Raw genomic sequence first — 25,894 nt, forward strand, 5'->3', positions numbered from 1 at the left:
AAGAAGAAAGAATCCTTAAAAACGAACAAAACCTCCAAGAAGTTTGAGACTATGTTAAACATCCAAACCTAAGAATAATTGGTGTTCCTGAGAAAGAAGAAAAATCTAAAAGTTTGAAAAACATATCTGAGGAAATAAAGAAAACGTCCCCTGTCTTACTAAAGATCTAGACATCCAAATACAAGAAGCTCAAAGAACATATGGGAAATTCATTGAAAAAAGATTATTGTCCACACACATAGTCACTGGGTTATCTAAAGTCAAGATGAAGGAAAAAAGCTTAAGAACTGTGAGGCAAAAGCATCAGGTAACCTATAAAGGAAAACCTATCAGATTAACAGCAGATTTCTCAGCAAAAACCCTACAAACTAGATTAACGGCAGATTTCTCAGCAGAACCCTGTGAGTTAAGGAGGTTATTTTTAGCCTCCTTAAACCAAACCATTATCAGCCAAGAGTTTTGTATCAGCAAAACTAAGCTTCATAAATGAAGGAAAGATACAGTCTTTCCCAAACAAATGCTGAGAGAATTCCCCACTACCAAGCCAGCACTACAAGAACTGCTAAAAGGAGCTTTAAATCCTAAAACAAATCCTCAAAATACGCCAAAATAGAATGTCCTTAAAACAGAAATCTCACAGGACCTATATAACAATAACACAATAAAAACAACAACAACAAGGTATTCAGGCAACAAATAGCATGATGAATATAATAGTATCTCCCATCTCAATACTAACGTTAAAAGATACAGAACAAAAGAATGAATAAGAATTCATCAACCAAGTTTCTGCTGTCTCAAGGAGACTTGCCTAACACATAAGGACTCACATAAACTCAATGTAAAGGGGTGGAAGAAGATATTCCATACAAAAGACACAAAAAAGCAAGCAGGAGTAGCTATTCTTATATCAGACAAAACAAATTTTTAAAGCAACAGCACTCAAAAAAGAGAGCCATTATATAATGATAAAAGGACTAGTCCAAGAAGAAAATATCACAATTCTAAATATATATGCATCTAACACTGGAACTCCCAAATTTACAAAACAATTACTACTAGACCTGAGAAATGAGATAGACAACACAATAATAGTGGTGGAATTTAATACTCCACTGACAGCACTAGACAGATTATCAAGACAGAAAGTAAACAAGAAAACAATGGACTTAAACTATACAACAAATGAGCTTAACAGATATTTACAGAACATCCTGCTCAGCAACTACAGAATGTGCATTCTGAACATGGAACATTCTCCAAAATAGACCATATGGTAGTACACAAAAAAAGTCTTAGTAAATTTTTTAAAATTGAAATTATATCAAGTACTCTCTCAGACCACAGTGAAATAAAATTGTAAATCAACTCCAAAAGGACCCCTCAAAGCCATGCAAATACATGGAAATTAAATAACCTGCTCCTGAATGATCACTGAGTCAACAATGAAATCAAAATGGAAATCAAAATGGAAATCAAATGGAAATCAAAATGGAAATTCAAAAATTATTCAAACTGAACGACAATAGTGACACAAGCTATCAAAATTTCTGGGATACAGCAAAGCAGTGCTAAGAGGAAAGCTCATAGCCTTAAGTGTCTACATCAAAAAGTCTGAAAGAGCACAAATAGACAATCTAAAGTCACACCTCATGGAACTCAAGAAGGAAGAATAATCCAAACCCAAAGCCAGCAGAAGAAAACAAATAACATAGATCAGAGCAGAACTAAATGAAATTGAAACAACAACAAAAATGTACAAAAAATAAATCAAACAAAAATCTGGTTCTCTGAAAAGATAAATAAAATTGATAGACCATTAGCAAGATTAACTAAGAAAAGAAGAGAGAAGATCTAAATAAGCTTAATTACAAATAAAACGTGAGCTGTTACAACTGATACCACAGAAATACAAAAGATTATTCAAGGCCACTATGAACACTTTCATGGGCACAAACTAGAAAACCTAGAGGAGATGGATAAATTCCCGGAAATATACAACCTTCTTAAATTAAACCAGGCAAATATAGAATCCTTGAACTGACCAATAACAAGCAGTAATACTGAAACAGTAATTTAAAAATTTGCCGACAATAAAGTCTAGGACCAGACAGATTCACAACTGAATTCTATCCATTGACAATCTTACTGACACTATTCCAAAAGATAGAGAAAGAGGGAATCCTCCCTAAATCATTCTATGAAGCCTGTATCACCCTAATACCAAAACCAGGGAGGACACAACAAAAAGCTATAGACCAATATCCCAGATGAACACAGATACAAAAATCCACAACAATACTAGCAAATGGACTCCAACAGCATATTGAAAAGATAATCCACCATGATCAAGTCAGTTTCGTACCAGGGATGCAGGGATAGTTTAACATAAGTCAATAAATATGATATACCACATAAACAGTATTAAAAACAAAAATCACATGATCATCTCCATAGATGCAGAAAAGGCATTTGACAAAATCCAGCATCGCTTTATGATTAAAACCCTCAGCAAAATCAGCATAGAAGGGACATACCTTATAGTCATCAAAGCCATCTATGACAACGCTACAGCCAACATGATACTGAATGAGAAGTTGAAAGCATTCCCTCTGAGAAATAGAACAAGGAAAGGATGCCCACTTTCACCATTTCTATTCAACATAGTACTGGAAGTCCTAGCCGGAGCAATCAGAAAAAAGAAAGAAATCAAAAGCATCTGAATCACTAAAGAAAAAGTCAAACTGTCACTGGTGATGATATGATTGTATATCTAGAATACTCATCCAAAAAGCTCCTAAAACTGGTAAATGAATTCAGCAAAGTTTCAGGATACAAAATTTAGGTACACAAATCCGTAGCTCTGCTATACACCAGCAGCGACCAAGCTGAGAATCAAATCAAGAACTCAACCCCTTTCACGATAGCTGCAAATAAAATAAAATAAAATAAAATAAAATAAAATAAAATAAAATAAAATACTTAGGAATATACCTAGCCAAGGATGTCAAAGACATCTACAAGAAAAACTACAAAACACTACTGAAAGAAATCACAGATGACACAAACAAATGGAAACACATCCCATGCTCATGAATGGGTAGAATCAATATTGTGTATATGACCATACTGCCAAAAGCAATCTACAAATTCAATACATTTCTCATCAAAATACCATCATCATTCTTCACACTAGAAATCAATCCTCTAATTCATACAGAACCAAAAAAAGAGCTTGCATAGCCAAAGCAAGACTAAGCAAAAAGAACAAATCTGGGGCATCATATTACCCAACTTCAAACTATACTATAAGGCCATAGTCACCAAAACAGCATCGTACTAGTATAAAAATAGGCACATAGACCAATGGAACAGAATAGAGAACCCACAAGTAAGTCCAAATACTTATAGCCAACTGATCTTCGACAAAACAAACAAAAACATAAAGTGGCGAAAGGACACCCTATTTGACAAATGGTGCTGGGATAACTGGCAAGCCACAGGTGGAAGAATGAAACTGGATCCTCATCTCTCCACTTATAATAAAATCAACTCAAGATGAATCAAAGACTTAAATCTAAGGACTAAAACCGTAAAGATTCTGGAAGATAACATCAGAAAAACCCCTCTAGACATTGGCTTAGGCAAAGATTTCATGACCCAGTACCCAAAAACAAATGCAACAACAAAAAAAGATAAATAACTGCTCTTTAAAAATGAAGAGGAGCCAAATTATTTCCAAGACAGAAGGACTTTGTCACTTCTTGACCTATCTTACAAAAAATGCTTAAGGAAGGTCTTCAAGCAATGTAAAAGCATATGAAGGTAGAAATCTCACAGGCAAGGTAAATATACAGTCAAATACAGAATAATAAACACTGTAATGGTGGTGTCTAAAATACTTGTAATAACTAAGATAAAGGTTTGGTTAAATTATTAAAAATAACTACTAAGATTTGATAATGAATTTAGAATATAAATTTGATAAATAATTCACAATGAATGAAATCAGAGTAATCTCTGACTTGAATATATAGTGTGAGTGGGGCAGGTAAGAGTGCAGAGATTTTTTTTAATACAATTTAAGTTGTTATCAACTAAAATAGAGGGCTATAACTATAAGAAAGTTTATGTAAGTCTTAATCCCACAAAGAAAAACCTATAATGGATACACAAAAGATAAGTGAAAGTAATCAAACCAAACCACTACAAAAAAATCATCTAATTAAAGAAGACAGTAAAAGACAAAAAGAGAAACAGAAGAGTTGCAAAAGAGAAAGAAAACAATAAAATGGCAGTAGTAAGACATCAATAATCACTTTATATGTAAATGAACTAAACTCCTCCCTCAAAAGGCATAGTGTACCTGACTGGATATTATTTTATTTTATATCTTTACATTGTAGATTCAGGGGGTATAAGTGCAGGTTTGTTACATGAGCATATTGCATGATGCTAAAGTTTGGGATTCTAATCATCCTGTCACCCTAGTGGCTAACATATTACCTGATAAGCAGTTTTTAAACTCTTGCTCTCCTCCTCTCCTCTCCCCTTAAAGAATTCCTAGTTCTTACTGTCATGTTTAGCTTTCACTCATAAGTGAGAAAATGAAGTAATTGGCTTCTTGTTTCTGTGTTAATTCACTTAGGATAATGGCCTCTGGCCATACCCATGTTGTTGCAAAGGGCATGGATTCACTCTTTTGTTTATGGCTGCATAGTGTTCCATAATGTATATTTATCACATTGTCTTTATCCAGTCTACTGTTGGTGAGCATCTGGGTTGATTCCATGTCTTTGCTGTTGTGAGTAGTTGTGTGATAAACACACAAATGCAAGTGTCTTTTTAGTAGAACTATTTATTTTCCTTTGGGTAGATACCAAATAATGGGATTGCTGGATTGATGGTAATTCTATTTTTAGTTCTTTCAGAAATCTCCACATTACTTTCCATGGTGGCTGAACAAATTTGCATTCCTATCAACAGTGTATAAGCATTCCCTTTTATTCACAATCTTGCCAAAATCAGATATTTTTTGATTTTTTAGTAATAGCCATTCTGACTGGTATGAGATGATATCTCATTGTGGTTTTGATTTGCATCTCTGTGGTGATTAGTGATGTGGAGTATCTTTTCATATATGTGTTGGTCACTTTTATGTCTTTGAGAAGTGTCTGTTCATGTCCATTGTCCACTTTTTAACGGTATTATTTATTTTCTTGTTGATTTAAGTACCTTACAGATTCTGGGTATTAATCTTTTACCAAATGCATACTTTGCAAATACTTTCTCCCATTCTGTAGGATGTCTGTTTACTTTGTTGATAGTTTCTTTAGCTTGCAGAAACTCTTCAGTTTAATGAAGTCCCATTTGTCTATTTTAATTTGTTACATTTGCTTTTGGAGCCTTCTTCATACATTCTTTTCCTAGATTAATGTCTAGAAGAGTATTTCCTAGGCTTTCTTCTAGGATTTTTATAGTTTGAGAACTTACATTTAAGTCTTTAAACCATCTCCCGTTAATTTTTGTATACCATGAGAGGTAGGTGTACAGTTTCATTCTTCTGCATGTGGATAGCCAGTTTTCCCAGTACCATTTATTGAATAGGGTGTCACTTCCCCATTATTTTTGTTGACTTTCCCAAAGATCAGTTGGTTGTAGGTGTGCAGCTTTATTTCAGGGGTCTCCATTCTGTTCCATTGGTCGACATGTTTATTTTTGTACTGCTACCTACTGTTTAGGTTACTGTGACCATGTAGTATAGTTTGAGCTTGGTGAGAGGTGATGCATCAAAACTTTATTCTTTTTGCTTAGAATTGTTTTGGCCATTATGACTCTTTTTTAGTCCATATTAATTTTAGAATAGTTTTTCTAATTCTGTGAAAAATAATATTGATAATTTGGTAAGAATAGCATTAAATCTACAGCTTGTTTTGGACAGTCTGGCCATTTTAATGATATTGATTATTCCAATCCATAAGCATGGAATGCTTTTCCATTTATTTATGTCATCTATGATTTACTTTATCAGTGTTTTGCAGTTTTCCTCATAGAGTTCTCTCACCTCCTTAGTTAGATGTATTCCTAAGGATTTTATTTTTCTGTGTGGCTATTGTAAATGGATTGCATTCTTGATTTGGTTATCAGCTTGAACGTTATTGGAGTATGGAAATGCTACTGATTTGTGTATGTTGAATTCATATCCTAAGACTTGGCTGAAGTAGTTTAACAGATCTAGAAGTCTTTTCACAGGATCTTTATGGTTTTCTAGGTATATAATTGTATCATCAGTGAAGAGAGACAATTTGACTTCCACTTTTTCTATGTGGATGTTTTGCATTTCTTTCTCTTGCCTGATTGCTCTGGTAAGAACTTCAAGTACTACGTTGAATAGAAGTGGTGAGAGTGGACATCCTTGTCTTGTTTCAGGTTTTAGAAAGAGTGCTTCCAACTTCTTCCTGTTCAGTATAATGTTGGCTCTTTGTTTGTTATCAATACCCCTCATTATTTTGAGGTATGTTCCTTCAATACCAAGTTTATTGAGAGATTTTATCATGAAGGGATGCTGGATTTTATCAAAATCTTTTTCTGTGTCTTTTGAGATCATCATATGGTTTTATTTTTATTTTATTCTGTTTATGTTGTAAATCTCATTTATTGATTTGTATATGTTGTACCCCCTTTTATCCTGGCAACAAAACCTACTTGATAATGGTGAATTAGCTTTGTGATGTGCTGCCGGATTTGGTTTGCTAGTAATTTATGGAGGATTTTTCATCTACGTTCATCAGGGATATTGGTCTGTAGCTTCCTTTTTTGTTGTGTTTTTGCCAGATTTTGGTATCAGGATAATACCAGTTTCCTGGAATGAGTTAGGGAAGACTCCCTCTTCCTCAATTTTTTGGAATAAATTTATTATGATTGGTATCAGCACATTTTTATATGTCTGGCAGAATTTGACTATGAATTCATCTAATCCAGGGACTTTTGGATTGGTAGGGTTTTTTTTTTTTTCCTTACAGATTCAATTTCATTATTCATTATTAGTCTGTTCAATATTTCTGTTTCTTCCTGGTTCAATCTTTGAAGGTAGTGCTTTCCAGGAATTCATGCATTTCCTTTAGGTTTTCTAGTTTGTGTGTACAGAGATGTTCATAATAGTCCCTGAGGATCTTTTGCATTTCTGTGGGATCAGAAATAAACTCTTGTCATTTCTGATTGTGCTTATTTGAATCTTCTTTTTTTTCCTCTGTTAATTTAGCTAGTGGTCTATCAATGTTGTTGATAAAATGAAAGAACTTTTCATTTCATTCATCTTTTGCATGGTGTTTGGGGGGTCTAAATTTCACTTAGTTCTTCTCTGATTGTAGTTATTTCTTTTCGTTTGTTAATTTTGGGTTTAGTTTCTTTTGTTTTTCTAGTTCCTTCACGTGTGAGGTTAGGTTGTTTATTTGCAAACTTTCTATTTTCTTGATGTAGGCATTTAGTGCTATAAACTTCCCTCTTAACAGTGCTATTGCTGTATCCCAGAGGTTTCTGTCTGTTCTTTCTCTGTTTTCATTTGCTTCAAAGAGTGTTTGATTTCTGCCTTAATTTTGTTGCTTACCCCAAAGTAAGTTGTAAGTTGTTTAGTTTCCATTAACTTGTGTGGCTTTAAGAGTTCCTCTTTGTATTGATTTCTATTTTTATTTCACTGTGGGTCATGAAGATGCTTGGTATAATTCATATTTGAATGTGTTGAGACTTGATTTATGACTGAGCATGTGGTCAATCTTGGTCAATCTTAGTCAATCTTAGGTAGTTTCATGTGCAGATGAGAAGAAAGCACATTCTGTGGTTGTTGCAAGGAGTATTCTGTAGATTTCTATGATGCTGAATTGCTCCATGTCAAATTTAAGTCCAAAATTTATTCCCAAAGTGCTGGTATTACAGACATGAGCCACCATGCTTGTTCCCTGTTTTCAATAATGAATAGAACATCCAGACAGAAAATCAATAAGAAATAAGAAACAGCAGCCATGAGCAACAATAGACCAAATGTACTTAACAGAAAAATGCAGAACTTTCTACCCAACAGCAGAATGCACATTCTTCTCAAGTTCACATGAAACCTTCTCCAGAACAGATCACATGTCAGGTGACAAAATAAGTCTTAGCAAATATAAGAATATTAAAATAATACCAAGTGTCTTCTCAGACCACAATGTAATAAAACAAAAGATCAAAATTAGAAAGCAAACAAGAAAATTAGCAAATATATGGAAACCAAATGACACTCTCTTGAACAATTATTGAGTAAAAGAGAACATCAACAGAATATTTTAAAAAGACCTTGATACAAACAAAAATGCAAATAAAATCATCAGAATTTATGGAATGCTGTGAAAACATTATAAAGAGTTTATAGCACTGAACACCAATATTTTTTTAAAAGAAAGATCTGTATAAATCAATACTACTTTACAACTGAAAGAACTAAAATAAACAGAAAGTCAGAAAAAAAAAGAAGAAAGAAGAAAGGAAATAACATTAACTAGAGTAAAAGTACACAAGGTAGGAGTAGAAAAACAGAAAAAAAAAAAAAAACCAAAAATTGTTTTTTTAAAAGATAAATGAAATTGACCAACCCTTATCTAAGATAAAAATGGAGAATACTCAAATAAACAAAATCAGAAATTAAGGAGTAAACATTGCAATGCATAACACAGAAATAAAAAAGATCACAGGGCATTATGATGAACAATTATATGCCAACAAATTCGACAACCTGGAAGACTTGGATAAATTCCTAGAAACATACAATTTACCAAGACTAATTCAAGAAGAAATAGAAAGCCTGCACAAACCATTAACAAATACATTACATCTGCTCTCAAAACTCTTCAACAAAGAATAGCACAGTATCAGGTGGCTTCACGGGGAAAGTCTACCAAACATCCAAATAATTAATATCGACCCCTTTTATACCCTTCCAAAAGATAGAGGAACAAACACTGTCAAATTCATTTTGTGTGGCTTGGTTCCAAAACCAGGAAAAGGAAATGCAAGAAAACTACAAACCATATCCCTTAAAAAAGCTGGAGCCATCACACTATCTGATCTCAAAATATGCTACATAGCTACAGTAATCAAAATATCATGTTACTGGCACAATAAAGACATATAGACCAATGGACAGAAGAGAGGACCAAGAAATAAAACCACACCTTTACAGTTAACTGATCTTTGACACAGGTGTCAAGAACATACAATGGAGAAAGGACAATCTCTTTAATAAATGGTGTTGAGACAACTGGATATACGCATGCAGAAGAATGAAATTATACCCTTATTTCACCCCATATTTCACAAAAATCAACTCAAAATGCTTAAAATATTTTTGTCTTATACTGGAAGCTAAAACTTCTAGAAGAAAACATGAAGAAAAACCATCTTGGCATTGATCTTGGCAATAATTTTCTGGATATTACCAAGCACAGGTATGAAAACACAGGCAACAAAAGCAAAAATAGGCAAATGAGATTATGTCAGACTAAAAATCTCCTGTATTGCAAAGGGAACAATCAACAAAACCACAAGGCAATATTAACAATGGGAAAAATATTTCCAACCCATATATCTGATAAGAAGTTAATATCCAAAATATATAAAGGACTTATACAATTCAGTACCAAAAGAAAAACTCAATTAAAAAATAGTCAAAAATACTTAAATAAACAGTTTTCAAAAGAATATATTCAGATGGTCAAAAAGCCCATGAAAAGTTACTCAAAGTCTCTAAACATTAGGGAAATACAAACCAAACAAAAATTGAGACATCACCTCACATGTTAGAATGACTGTTACCCAAAAGACAAAAGATATCAAGCATTAGAGCGGATGTGGAGAAAAGGCAACATTGTATACCGTTGGTAGAAATGTAAATTGGTATAGCCATTATGGCAAAGAGTATACATGTTCCTTAAAAAAAAAAAAAAAAAAAAAAACTATCACATGATCCAGTAATCCTACTACTGGGTATACATCCAAATAATTTGAAAACAGAATCTTTCCCATGTTAATTGTAGCATTATTCACAATAGTCAAGATATGTGGCATATTATTTAGCCTTCAAAAGGAAGAAAATTCTGCCATAGGTGCAGCTGGAAGCCATTACACTAAGCAAAATAAGTAACACAGAGAAAGTGAAATACTGCATGATCTCACATACATGTGAAACCTAAAATAATAGAACTTACAGAAGCAGAAAGAGTAGAATGGTAGTTTGCAGGGGGCTGGAGGGAGGAAGATATGCAGTAACGTTGGTCGAAGGATACAAATCTTTAGTTATGCAAGATGAATAATTTCTGGAGATCTAATATACACTGTGGTAATAATTATTAAAAACAGTGTATTGCAAACTTGAAATTTCTTAAAAAGATAAATTAAGTCTTCTCACCATACATACATAATTGGTAAATCTGTAGAGGCAATAAATACATTAATTAGCTGGAATTTACAATGTATACGTATATCAAAACATCAAATTGTACACTTTAAATACATAAAATATTGTCAATAGTCTCTCAGTAAACCTGTTAAAAATGTGAATTTGATTGTGCTGATAGTTATACAACTCTGTAGATATACCAAAATCTATTGAATCTGTACACTTTATAAGGGTGAATTGTATGTGAATTTTATCTCAATAAAGCTATTTACAAAAAAAACACACACACACACACACAAGACAGTTGTGTTCCAGAATCCACGTTCTGTTTGTTTTTCAGAAACCATGTTTTTCACTATTATTCTGCACTGCATCTCACGCTAAATTAGAATAGGGAGCATTTTTCTGGCAGGGCGTGGTGTCTCACACCTGTAATCCCATCACTTTGGGAGGCCCAGGTGGGCAGATCACTTACGGCCAGCTGTTTGAGACCAGCCTGGCCAACATGGTGAAACCCCGTCTCTACTAAAACTACAAAAACATTAGCTGGGCATGGTGGCGCATGCCTGTGATTCCAGCTGCTAGGGATGCTGAGGCACGAGAATGGCTTGAACACAGACTGAGGTTGCAGTGATCTGAGATCGCACCACTGCCCTCAAGCCTGGGTGACACAGCAAGACTCTGTCTCAAAAATAAGAAAAACAAAACAAAAGAGTGGAAGCATTTTTCAATGAAAACCCTAATTAGTACATGTAAATTGTCTTGATTTAGCCATTTCACAATATACACATATTTCACCATATCATCTTGTATGCAATAAATATATACAGTTTTTGTCAATTTAAAACATTAGTTAATATAAAATAAAATAAGATTTTACTTTTTTAAAAAAGCAAATACTAATCAGTATATGCTCAGGTCACTGAACTGACATCTGACCCACTAGTCAGGGTGGAGACAAATCAGTGTATCCCATTTATAGGTACAATCATCAGAGCTGATCAAATTCAGTGAAAAAAGAAAACAAAACAATAATCTTGAGTCATTTTGAAACACATATTTAAAGTTTTTGTTCTCTTAATCATGAAATATATATTTTTTAGTAGTAGTACCTTCACACAAGGAGAAAATAGTAAATGACAACTAGCAAACCACCACCGATATAAGAGAATAAAATTTTACCATGTCAGGCTTATAGAATATAATCACGGTTGCCTTGAACATTATGAATATAGTAAGTGTGAGACAAGCTACTGCATTTTTATTCTTATTGTCATGGCTGTGGGACAGGAGTAAGAAGAATTCTCCATTGTCAGGCATGTACCTGATCTGCTAATTCTGGAGACAAAAATCTCTGCTGGCCGCAATGCTCCCAGTGAGTGCTGCCTGCCCAGTATGACTGCGCAGTGGCAGTATCAGGTGTGGATTCCTCAGTGGGGTCCCTGCCAGGGTGGCTATGCTCAGAATTCAGTAAGTGTGCTGGGCTTCTTGGTTAAGTATTGATGGTGGAAAAGTGTGTTTGTTTTAAGCTTAGGCTGTATTTCAATTATCACAGCTTGTTGTTTTCCTTATGTATTAAAAGAACCACCAGGTGATAAGCTGATCTCCTTTGAAGCCTTTCATAACAACTTTTTCACCTTTTGCCTGTGTATCAGCTTTTCCTGCCTAATAAATCACCTCAAAACTTAGCGTTTTAAAACACCTAAAATGTATTTAAACTTCGCTGGGTGGTTCTTTGACCGGCCTGGGATATGCTCGTCCTTGTGCCTCTATCTCGCTGGCTTCCAGAACAGCTCAGCGTTGGTTGCTCAAGGGGGCCTCACCTGGGGTGGCTGCTTCAGGTTTCATGGGTCTCTCATCATCTCCGGACTAGGCTGGGATTGTTCCTATGGTCTCAGAAGGGCTTCAAGAGTTGCCTCTGAATGAAATCTCTCAGGTGTTCTGGCCTGGTATCCACCTTCTATTGTTACTGGAAGATCGCAAAAAAGGCCATAGCTTCTATAAAGTGGACCCGGAAGCAGAACGCCACCATTCCTAGTCTCTACTCCTGGGATTCCTTTATCTGACCTTACCTGCTCCGAGGACCCAGCCTCGCCTAAGCGCGACCCTGCGCATGCGCACGCAGTAGCACAGCCTCCCCCGCATCCACCTTCCTGCCCGCTGCGGCGCCCAAATGGGGATGACTGTGCTCGTTTTTCCATTGAAAAATAAAATCTAACTTTCAGTGAGGTTGGAATTTGTTCAGCGCGATTGTTTCAGAATTGTAGAGGAGAAGTTCTCCACAATATATCTCCCCTGAAGTCATGGTCTCTTCATAATGACATGTTGAAAATTAACATCTATTGAAAAAACAAGTGTATCAAGGAAAACATGAGGAATTTGTTTACATCCGAGGTAAGCATAGTGAATACAATCATAAAAACCATTGATGAGAAATGACAACAGAGGCCCCTCCCCAGGTCTGCTCTGCCCTGCTGGCGCTCCCGGGGACTGATTGTCCCTCTACCAGCAGTAGAGACTTAGGGTTATTTATGGATGACAGATAATTTCATTGGCTTTCTGCTTACTGAAACCTCTGATCTGATTTTAACTGTGAATTTAAAAATAAAGAAGACTCCTTAGTTTCCCCAACCTCTCCTCATCCTGTCAAAATCCTCTGGCTTTTGGAGGAAATTCACTATCCTGTGCTTTTAGAAGGTACATTTAAATTTTGAACACGTGGTATAGCACAGGCACCCACCAGTCACCCCAGAGGCTGGCTGTGGAGCCAAGCATCCGTCCTTTCGGTCATGGGAAGGGCGTAGGGAAGATGCCAGGGCTCCAGGGAATAAAAAGGCTGGGGAAAGGGAGGAGTGGAGAGGGAGTTTTTGGATGGCTTGGTGTAATGACCAGTTTCTCACTGGAAAACAATATTTTAATATTTTAACACCAGTATTGCTCTACCAGTATGAATCAGTTAAGTATCAAGACTTTGTGAGTTCCTTAAAAGCAGAGACTTTTATTTTTCATTAAACACCACAGTTCCACAAGCATTTATCTGCAATTCTGAAATCTAAAATCTTGAAGAAAACACAAATTGTCTCTATAACTTCTCTGACTGTAAAAACTGGTTTATTTTGACTTGAGACCATTTATAAACTTTATTATTCCTAAGTGAATAGTCATGATTTTCACTGCTGACACATTAATGTGTTTGATTATAGCATACTGCTCAGGGTCCCCCCGGGGGGGTATTTTGTAATAGAAAATACATGCACTGTTTTACTTTCCTAAAATTTGAAAAAAAAATGCATTCTGGAGCACATCTGCTCCCAAAAGTTTTGATAAAGGACTGTGTACGGATACTACCCAGCTTGGTGTGTGCTCTGAGGCAGAGTGGGTAGTCAACAAATTCTGTGTTGTTCAGTGAAACTGCCTAGGTGCGTTTAAATTTTGATTGATTAGATGAAATGGCAAAAGGGATGAAAAAAACAGTTTCTGCCCAGACTCAGTTTTGTACACTTATTTTTATTTTTATTTTTTTTGGAGACAGAGTCTAGCGCTATTGCCCAGGGCGGAGTGCGTGCAGTGGCACAACTTTGGCTCACTGCAACCTCCACCTCCCGGGTTCAAGCAATTCTCCTGCCTCCCGAGTAGCTGGGATTACAGGCATGCACCACTATGCCTGGCTAATTTTTGTATTTTTAGTAGAGATGGAGTTTCGCCATGTTGGCCAGGCTGGTATTGAACTCCTGACCTCAAGTAATCTGCACAACGTGGCCTCCCAAACTGCTGGGATTACAGGCACTGTGCCTGACATGTACACCTTTTTAAATCTGTAACAGAGCCAATAGTATTCATGGATTTACATTACTCCGTTGTTTACTCCACATATACAAAAAATAATGTTTTCTTATCATTTACAGACAGACCATGTCCAAATATAGGTCTCAAGCAATATACCCATGTGACTAATTCTGCACTTTTATAATCTCTTAAGGTTATATGTGAAGACACATATGGAAAATATTCATAATCTTATTTATACGTTAGTAATAAGGTTTAAAGGAAGATAAATGTCAATTTATGAAAGAATGTACTTCATTTTGCCTGGAAATGTTTCCAGTGTTCAAAATTACTCTGATGTCACTTTGTGAATAGTCAAATTGGCTTTTATACACTTAAAGTGATTAAAAATATATAAAATGTAGCCCTTAAAAGTATCAGAAATTGTCTCATTGGAATAATGTGAAAGAAATATTAAAGATTGAAGAGATAGGAGAAATCCCAATATTTTGAAATACAGATTCATATGAATATTTCTGCAAGATGAATTAACGTGAACCCACTGGAAAGCCATCAAGTTTTATCAATAAAGGATTATCATCAAATCACAGTCACACAGCATGGATAGGAAATGTCATAAGGCCCAGAATCATAAAATGATGGGAAAGGAAAAGGAAGCAAAACCAGATAAACTTGAAGTCTAGGAATACTGAAAGTGGAATGAGGAGGGGAGATAGTCCCTCCAGAAGGGATGGAAGTGGGTGTGGGGAAGAGAATCCCAAGCACTCAAAAGGCTTGGAAACCCTGGGCAGTGAGAGAGCTGAGTGCAGGCCTGAAACACTATCTGGACTGTATGAAGAATCCATTCCGAAGGAAAGACATGGGAAGCAGGTAAATCAACTGTAAGATCACTGCAATAAATCAGCTTAGGCATGATGAGACACTGAACCAGAGAAGTGATGGTGAGGATGAAAAAATATGGTGAGGAAAGACTGAATAATAATACACTAAATTTCTTTTCGACTTAAATCCTAGAATCAAGCTAATGTGTTACTCATAAGCCTAGGCTGATGAGCTAGAAGTTGATAGATCTTGCCTCTTTCAGCATATTTCTACATTTTTGTAAAGAAAGTTTACTTAAGATTAATGAGTACATGCAAGGCAATGGTTAGAGACGTTTTGTGAATGTTTCACGAGGAACTGAAGACATATAGCAGCTTCTGCACAATTGTCATAATCTGATGTATTTTACCACTGTTTTCTGTCACCTTCATGGGAAAAAGCATAAAGGAAAGACATACAGACCTGTCCTTGATGAGGTCTGACAATGGGCAATGGTAATGTTCCTTTTGTTCAAAACATAATTCTTCTTCTTGATAAACTCAGAAGTAATAGAAACTACATTGAGAAGGGGGTGACTACAATTATGTGAAGTTCCTTTTTGTTGTGCTTTAAACACATAAAAGATATCATTTCATAAAAATCACTTGCGTTACACCATAATCCAATAGGATATTAAGCATTTATTTGAGGATAAAATTCTAGGATTATTAATCTATATAAAACCAAATTCTTCAGCATTGAGGAAAGTAGAAGAAATTTCCCAAAGGAATTTCGACTTTTCTCTAACCCTAAAAAAAAGCACCAATTCAAATTTTTATCAATAAACTTTTAAATAAGATAATACATATGTTTTTAAAAATAAAACACCCCTTCTATTAGGTTTATTTATGTATTCTGCCTCTTCGAGGAAGTTAGTTCTTAGAGTTTTTCTGACTTGAACAGTTTTATAAAGTATAAAGAACTGAATAAAGTAACCACCCACACATTCACCTTAAATTTCTTCCATTATTTGCAACGTATTTCCTTTATGTTGATATTGAGCAGTGTTGCTCAGTTACACTTTATAGTGAATCTTACAAATACTTTATTATAGCTAAGCTGTTTACCATTACTGATGATGTAAAAGTGAAAACTATTATTTCTTTCTTTCTTTCTTTCTTTTTTTTTTTTTTGAAACAGAGTCTCACTCTGTCGCTCCGGCTGGAGGGCTGGAGTGCAGTGGCGCGATCTCGGCTCACTGCAAGCTCCGCCTCCCTCCCGGGTTCACACCTTTCTCCTGCCTCAGCCTCCCGAGTAGCTGGGACTACAGGTGCCACCGTGCCCGGCTTTTTTGTATTTTTAGTAGAGACAGGGTTTCACCGTGTTAGCCAGGATGGTCTCGATCTCCTGACCTCACGCTCCGCCCGCCTTGGCCTCCCAAAGTGCTGGGATTACAAGTGTGAGCCACCGTGCCCGGCCAAAACTATTATTTCTTGATGTATACTTTGTCAAAAAAAAAAACAAACGAGTTTGCATATTTGATTATCGAGTGAACGTATTGCATACGGTAGTATGGGAACTAGCTTGTTCTGTGACTTTGGGCACTTCTCTATACCTAGGCTTCAATTTCCTCATCAGTAAAATTAAGAACAAGTAAGAATGATCTCTATAATCTGGATATGCAATACATATTCTGAGAAAATGAATTTTTCCACTATTGTTAAAATATCAATATTTCATATCAAGTATATTAAGGAATACTTGTGCATCCATTTGTAATATTTTATAATATATTGTAGGTGACTAATAAGTATGTTTTCAAGAGTAAAGTATTCTGTTAATTTTTCGGGAGCTTGTCTTCAATAAACTGCCTATGTGCTATTACTGATACACTTCTGGACAAGGACAAATTTAGGAAGAAAATTTAAGACAAAATATCAAGACACTAATAGCCTTTACGACTGAATAATCTAGCCTCACCGATATGGATATTTCCTAATAAACTAACAGATGATTCTGGAAATGCAGGTAGATTTTTTTCTGTTAGGTCTCTTTTAGAGAGATTTTCTCTGAGCCTTTTGATTCAATGATAAAAATGAGAACTGAAGATTTCCTTGTCAATAGTGAATCATAAAGTTCTGACCACCGGGAAACACTCCTGGAGAAGCATGTCTAAGGAAGACAGAGTTGAGCAAAGAACTTAGGAAAAAGGTCTTTGTATGTTCTCCAGTTACAGTGTCTTTACTCATTTGGAGGTGGTGGAATTTACATCAGTCATTGAAATGACTCTTTTTAAAAATTTAATTTAATTTAATTTTACGTTCCAGGATACATGTGCAGGATGTAAACATATGCCATGGTGGTTTGCCACACCTACCAACCCATCACTAGGTATTAAACCCCACATGCATTAGCTATTTATCCTGATGCTCTCCCTCCCACTGTGACCCAGCTTGTGATGTTCTCCTCCTTGTGTCCATGTGTTCTCATTGTTCAGCTTCCACTTATAAGAGAGAACATGTGGTGTTTGGTTTTCTCTTAATATCTACTCTTAATCGTTTTACATGAAAGAAACTTGTAAGGTATGTATACCTGAACATATTTACTGCACTGTACTTGTTCCAGTTTCAGATGAGATAGTCTTGTCATGCTATCAGCTGCCCTTTTCCATAAGACACTTGTTTCCCCTTGACGTAAGGGTCCCACTTCATGCTTCCTGAAGCATTGCAATCTTTTCAAAACTTAAACATCTTTGTGGGGTCCCTGAATCTTGTAGCTTTTTGACCTTTTTAAGGAATAACATTCTACCTTGGTTGTAGAAATGCCTTTCTTCTGTGTTGGTGTCAATTAAATTGAATTTAATGGGCATCCCCTCTAAATCCAGCATTGTGTTAGGTTTTCTAAGAGACTGAAAAGAAAAAATAATATGTGAGCCTGAGTCTTGGGCATAGTCCCTCCTCAGCTTCCTTCCTCTCACCTGAGTTCAAAGATTCCCTCACAGTGCATCTCCTGTCTTGTCCCAACTGTCAAGCCATTTCATGTTTTCAGCAAGAATATCAATAATTGAACAAGGAACCTGACCTCACCATTAAACTGTGCTCCTCAAACATTAGATTCGGTTGTCTGATCACAATGGCTGGGTTGCTGCACACTTCGCCAAATACATATGTCACTAGTAATCACAGGCAGGGACTTGAGCAGAAGTGATACCATGTGCTTCCATGGTTTTTGAATCAAAACACTCACCACCTCCTTCCCAGGATGGCTCATTACAGTTAGGTAATTAGACTTCATCTGCCTGGTAAACTACAAAGTACATAAATTGCTTGGCATAAAGTTTTCCTTTGCCTTTTCCCCTCTGTGTGGTATAGTTTCTGCCAGAAAAGCTGCTGCCAGATCAGTGTTCCTCTCAGTTTGGATAGTTTTTGCCATTTTTAGAATCCAACATAAGTAACATTCCCCCTGATTCCAACCACCAACTTGTTTAACCCATTGAAATGATTTGAATCAGAAAAACCACTATTTTATATTGCTCCTGAGATTGGAGCTTCTCTTTCCAATGATCCCTGGAATCGCACTTTGAATACTACACATTGAGCCATCTGATGGTTCTCGATGGGAATTTATAACCTTAGAGTTTTCATTAACATGGGAGAAAAAAATATTTTTAAGCAAAGCTGGAATCAAATCCCACCAACCAGAGCTGATTTCTGGGATGGTAGAATGAGAATATCAGTTTCTTACCTTCCAAACATTATCTTCCTTTACAAATCAGTCTGCCCACCCAACAAATTTCATCCTTTAGTAGCATTATAATTCTTCCAGATTTTAAACTTCAAAGTTTTCTTTTTCTTTTCTCATCTTTCATCTACTTACTCTCTAATACTCAATTTTCTTGGCTTGCCATTTTACACTGTATAATTGTATTACGTGGCTTCCCTCACCTTACATGTCACATATCATCTGAACTCCGTGTGTTCTGCTTTAATCCATCTGGTATACCATGACCAGTCTTTATTAACCATTACTTTAATAATATCAATTTTCTATTTAAAACTTTCCAGTGGCTTCAAATTTTTATAGATAATTAAGATTAACCTTGTTTTAGATATTGTGATTTTGACCATGAATTCTATCTTATTTCACACTTATTCAAAATACACCTTCTTATCCCTGTCAAAGTTGGCTCATTTGCTGTCTCGTGAACATGTTATAACCATTCCCACTTTTGTCTCCGCAAAACTGGATGGCAAACTTAAATTGGATATTAGATAGGTTTTAATAAAGGAATATTTTTGTATATACAAAAGTATGGACAGAAGTAGGGAAACTACCATAGAGAGTATAATTCCCCAGGGCTAGTATCAGTGTAGACTGTTAGATCAGAGGGTCCAGGAGATGAAGTAGATACCAGGAACTGCAAGAGGAGACTGGTGTTGATAGTATGACCAGGAAAGTCCTGATGGTCAGTGAAAGATCACAGCCAAGGTCAGGCCCACAGGGAGGGTCCGGGAGAATTAGTACCCTAACATCTCCTTCCTCCTTCCTCTGATATCACAATAGGGGTACCATTTGGCAAAGCCCATTAAAAGACTGATGGTACAGAAACATGCTGAAGACTAAAAAGGTAGGTAAGCCTGTCACTAAGAAGTGTGAAGAAGAGGTGAGATTGATTTTGTAGTTAAAAAAAAAATCCAACATATTTGTTTAATTTTAATTTTTCTTGAAAGTATTTTATCTTTATAGCTTTCCACTTGCAACTCACCTTATTCTTATCTTTATATTTACATACAATAAACACACTCTTTTTAGTATACAGGTTTATGAGTTTTAACAAGTGCATAGAGTAGTACAACTACTATCAAAATTAAGATACAGAACATATCCATTACCTCCCCAAAATTTCCTCATGCAGTTCTTTGCAGTGACCTCTTCTGTTCCTCTAACCTGGCATCCAGTGCTATATTCTCACTTCATTGGAGTATTCCGTCTTCCAGAACCTCATATGAATGAAATCATATGACCACAAAAGGCAGTATATAGCATCTAAGTCTGGCTTCTTTCACTTATCAAAGTGTATTTGAGATTCATTCATGTTCTTGAGTGTATCAATAGTTCATTTTTTTAATTGTAAAGAAATATTTTATTATATGAATGCACTGTATTTTTAAAAAATCCATTCACCAGTTGAAGGACATATGAGGTATTTCCCATTTAGAGTGACTATAAATAAAGTAGCTATAAACTTACATACAGACTTTGTGGTGTGAATCTCACCTAAGAGTAAGATCGTTTGGTCATAGACTAAGTGCTGTTTTACTGTACAAAGTGACTTAACATTTTGCATTCCCTCCTGTGAGCAATGTATGAGAGTTTCACTTACTCCATATCCTCATCCCATGCTTGGTGTTGTCATTTTGTTTTGTTTTTGCTTTGCTTTGTTTTGCTTTGGCCATTCTAGTATATGTAAAGAGCTATCTAATTGTGATTTCCATTAACAATTAGTGACTAATCATGATCAGCCCGTTTTCACGTGCGTGTTTTGCCATCTTCTTAGTATCTCATCTCTCCATATATCTTCTTTGCACACCTGCCTGCTTAAAATTTTGTCCACTTTTTTAGATTGCTTCTTTTCTTTTTGTGTTGTCAGTCCTTTATATACTTGGAGAAAAGGTCCCTTGTCACATGTTATTTACAAATGTTTTCTGCTGGTCCGAAACTTGCCTTTTCATTCTTTTAATAATGACTTTTCAAGAGTAAAAGAGTAAATGTTTATACAAAAAGAACTAATCATTAAAATAAAATATATTTAAAACAAATGGCAAAGGACAATATTTTACAACATTGTCTAAATACTAAATGAAATGCACAATTTTCTAGAAAGAAAAGAGAATTCACCAAAATTTGGCCTCAGTAGAAGGTTAGAACAAGTACCATAGAAGAAATAGGGAGGTGGCAAGCCTACCGGCTTTGAGAGGGAATTCTGACAAACTTTTAAAGACTATATAATTCCAATGTTTCTTAAATTATTTGGAAACATAGTAAAAGAGAAAAAAAATTAATTCCATTTTAAAATTTGGTTCGAAATAATGCAGGAGGAGCAGGTGTAGGAAGTACAAATCAGACAAAATCGGTCGAGTTAAGAAATATTAAAGCTACCTGGCTGAGTGTGGTGGCTCGCATCTTTAATCCCAGTACTTTGGGAGGCTGAAGCAGACAAATTACCTGAGGTCAGGAGTTCCAGACCAGGCTGGCCAACAGGGTGAAACCCCATCTCCACTAAAAACAAACAACAACAACAACAACAACAAAAAAAGAAAGAAATAAAAGAGAAAAAGAAATATCAAAACCACATGATAGGAACACAAAGGTTAATTATACTCTTCTCTGCAGTTTGTAATGTCTGAAATGTTGCACAGATATAGTTTTTAGTAAATCAAACCACCAACACACAAAGAACATAAAAACATTTATGAATAGAAATGAAAAAATGACACAGCAAATAACTTTCATAAATCTATAGGAAATAAACATTTTAAATAGGATCCCACCATTAATAAGAGATATGAACAGATAGGAACAAAACATTGCAAGCTAAGTAATTGAAACAAAAATTAATGAGTAAGAATAGAATAAATCTCACTGTTTCATTTAAAAATAATAAAAACAACATTTTCTGATGATTATACATTAAAGTAGAATTAATTTTTAAAGAGGTGAGAAATTGTTACAAACAGAATTTTAAAACTTCTTTAAGAACATCTCTGTACTAAAAGGAATAAACAAATCAAAATTAAAGAATTTCTTTTAGAAATAATTACAAGTGTACCAAAATTGCTTTATGGAATACAATTAAAACAATGCTCAGAGAAAAATTTGCGGTTCTTAATACAAATAGCAATAAAAACTGGGAAAGGGAGATAAATCAACTAAGCATTGTTTAATAAAGAAAGAAAATAACAACTAAATAAATATAAGGAAAGCGGAAAAACAAAATAATAAAGATAAAACCAGAAAAAAGTAAATTAGAAAACAAGAAAATTAAATAATATCTTTTTAAAAAGTTGATTTTTGATGAAATCAAAAAAACAAACCCAATAGCTAACAAAACTGAGAAAAAATGGAATAAACATAAGCACAAATACACAAAATTAAAATTATAGAGAAAATAACTTTTGAAGTTACAATAATTTTAAAAATTTTCTTAGATGACTTTATACAGTTCTTTGGAAATCAAGTTGAAAACTTAAATGAGAAAAGTAAATTCCTAGTTAAAGTTTGCGAAAACAATCCTAGGAAGAAGAGAAAGTTTGAATTTCAATACCCATAGAAGAAATAGAGAACGATATGAAAATGTTATACCTCCAAAAAGGCCCTCATTCAGATGTTTCCATACAGACTGATTTTAAATCTTCAAAGAACAATAATGTTATGCTATTTAAATTATTCCCAGGTTTATAAAATAAGGAAAACTTTCAAATTAATTTCATAAGAGGGCATTAACAATGATCCTCAAACCTGGCAATGATTGCAACAATTACAACCACAGAAATGACTGAATTACAAACTAATCTCTTGTAGATATTGATGAAAAGTTATAAACAAATCATTAAAAAATAGAATTCAGCAATGCATTTGTTAAAATGCACTACGAGTAAGTTACACTTATCCCAGAAGACTAAAGACAAATCAAAATCAATATCTTAATTAACAAGGAAACATCTTTCTTGTTGTTATTAAAACCACGAAAAAGGCAAGAATGACTATAATATCCACTACTACTTAATATTATAGTGAATACTTCAGAAAAGATTAATAATTTGAGGCATAAAAATGAAAAAGAAGGAAGAAAAATTGTTTTTATGTTTAGGTTATATGATAGTATACCTTGAAACCAGAGGCAACCATTGAAAAAAGTTAATACAAACAAGAGAATCAGTAATTTAGCAGGTTATAAAAGTTAAAATACAAAAATCAATAGCCCCTTTCTGACCCAAAATAACCAAGTTTAAAATATATTGGAAGAGAAAATGCCACTTATTACAGAAACAGCAAGAACAAATATCCATGAATATTTTTAACAAAATACATGGAAAGTATAAATGAGGGAAAATCTAAAATACCATTGAAATACTGAGAAAGTAGGTTCTTTCACATGGAGAATCCTTTTATGATCTTGGATAGAAAAACTCAACTAAAAGATGCCACTACTTCCCATGTTAATGTATACATTTAATGTAATACCAACACAATCTAACATTTAATTTTATTTTCATTTTCTGGAGCTACACACAGTAATTTTAAAATTAATATTGCAAAATAAAAAGGGACTGTCTGGAAAACCCTGAAAAATGTGAACAATTGAGTTGAAGAGAGTGTGTATATATATATATATATATATATATGTGTATATATGTATTTGTATATATGTGAAAATATAAAATTAACCAGTATATATAACCATATATGATATATATTATTATATTATAACATATATTAAATTCTATATATATAATAATACATGTTATATATTATCTAATATATGCTGAACATTTATATTTTGTTTTATATATAATATATATATTACAAAGCCAATAATACTAATAAAACGGAATAAAATACAAAGACAACTAAAATACATGTGGAAAACATTTATATTATAAAGATATAATCTCAAATATCTGAGAAAAAGATGGAATGTTTAATCACTAGTGTTGGAACACTTAAATGGCAACTTAGTACAAGTTTATTTGAAAATGGTACTTCATGCAACCCACTTCAATAAATTAAAAATGGAGATCTAAATGTAAAAATTAAAACATGTAAGTATAACAAGTGGTGGAAAAAGACAAATGACAAACTGGCAAAAAAATACTTGCAACTAATATCACACATAGGTGTGTCGAGTCTCTAATGTATTCAACAATGTTAAAAATCAAGGAAAGACATAGATTCTAGAAAGAAAGGCAATATGAGAAGTTCCACAGAACTACACCCTAGCAAGACAAAAATAACTGGTGAAAATATTAATTTTTTAAAAAATTAAAGTCTTTGCAAATTGTGCTAAGGGCATACAGAAAATAAAGAAACTTTTTTTTCCTGAAGAAAATTTACTCCACTTTGTTTAGAGCGCAGTCTCTGACACTTGACCAAGACCTGCCCCCTGCCTCCCCAGCCAACTCTGCAAGAAAAAACCGCCAGTCCAGATGGGATGGGTGTGACCACAGCACCAATCTAGGACAATGGTATCTTCCCCAGGAGGATCAGCCTGCCGGGATTTCTTACTGTCCCCCAGCTCCATCTTGTAGAGGCTAAATTTAGGCAGGTAAGTGAACCAAAGTGTTAGGGCTTTCTTCCTCCATCTGCCCCCACTCATAGGGCAGAGCCTCTATTCTAGTCCTGGCTCCCAAGAATACTGGGTCCTAATCATCTTCATCTTGGGATCCTCGTAACGCAGAGGTTCCAAGCTGCCAGAGACGAGCTGATATGACCTGTGTCTGCTGCTTTCACCCAGCTAGTCCTCATCAATCAGAAGTGTCGCTCTGAAAGAAGGGGACCACATCCCGCCCCCGGCTCAAGAGCAGCAGCTCAGTGATTTTGCTCTGGTCACAAGAACAGAGCTCTGTAGCTTTTATCAAGGAAACTGACTTCATTTGAAATTGAGCGTGGGACTCTTCAAATCTAAGGTTCCTATTAAAAAACAATGAAGATTTTTGTAGAAAGTTATTAAAAGGAAGCTAGTAGCTCCATGAGAACAGCAAGCTAAACTGAAGGCCAACTATTTTACCAGAAAGAACTAGAGAAAGAGAAAGAGTTTTAAATGTCTCCAAAGAGTCAGAGCAACACTCAACTGCTTACCTCAAAAAATATGCCTGCAAAGGCTATCAGAGCTTGGAGAAATTTATGCCTAGGGCATTGTTGAAAATACAGCAATTAGTCAGCTATTAGTGCAGCCTAACAGCTATAGGTGATACCATCAGAAGTAGACAGCAAAGTAGAGAGATAAGAGATAGTGACCAAAAAAAAAAAAAAAAAAAAAAAAATCATGTTAATACTACTGTAATCCCTAGAAACTGTGCATACCCAACCCTGCACCCTCTGAGTGACATCAGGGGCTTTCAATGTGAGCTGAGCAGTAGTATTTACTGGTGTAAGGTAACGATTATGAGGAGGACGCAAAGAGGATCTGCAGAAACTCTGGTCCTGGCATTGGAGCACTGATGAAGCAAAGCCAACAGTCACCTATATGCAGACTTCTTGATATGTGAGGAAAAAAAATCCCAACTTCGATATGCTTTTATAAATCAGATGCCAGGCATCTTGCTTGTGCAACCATGAGGATCAGGAATAAAATGTGCAGGGTTTTGTTTTTCCAAACTTCATAGGACTCAGTTCCTAAGTCACCTGGTGGTGAAAGGGAAAGTGGTAATGGAGTTTTAAACTGCAGATACCTGCACTCTGCTCTAAGACTTCTGATTTGGTTGTCCAAGGTGAGGTTCAGAAATCTGTATTTTTAATAAGAATCCCAGAGATTTGTGGGGTAAAAAAAGATACTTGGCTGGCATTGTTTAGTATCAAAAATGATAAGAATTTACATACCTTAATACAATTATCTTCCAAACTTCTTAGTTTTCATTAGATTCATCTGTGTTTAGAAACTTTATTCAGTTATTTGGGGACATAAATATGCCCAGAATTTCAAGAGTTATGTTTATGTGAAAAGATAAATTAAAATAATTTAATTAACAAATTCGTTGTAACCACATTTATATTTCATTGTAATTTATAAACAATGACTTCTTTATATTCTGCAAAGAGCACTCTAAGTAAGAAGTCATTCAACTCGGTAGCATAATTAAAGAGTGGTACCTGAATTTT

At 34.9% G+C, this 25,894-nt stretch overlaps 1 long non-coding RNA gene across 3 annotated transcripts in view; it reads right to left on the bottom strand.

The window, feature by feature from the left end:
* LOC123575208 (uncharacterized) overlaps positions 1 to 25,894 on the bottom strand; it is a 115,948-nt gene that overhangs the window by 34,638 nt on the left and 55,416 nt on the right. For 2 of the 3 annotated variants that reach the window (XR_010577316.1, XR_012416446.1), the window contains exon 2: positions 21,176 to 21,295. This is a non-coding gene — a long non-coding RNA (uncharacterized lncRNA). The remainder of the gene's footprint in view (positions 1 to 21,175; positions 21,296 to 25,894) is intronic. The other variant, XR_012416447.1, reaches the window with a different exon arrangement.

Source organism: Macaca fascicularis, chromosome 8 (genome assembly GCF_037993035.2).
Source record: "Macaca fascicularis isolate 582-1 chromosome 8, T2T-MFA8v1.1".
NCBI lineage: Eukaryota > Metazoa > Chordata > Mammalia > Primates > Cercopithecidae > Macaca > Macaca fascicularis.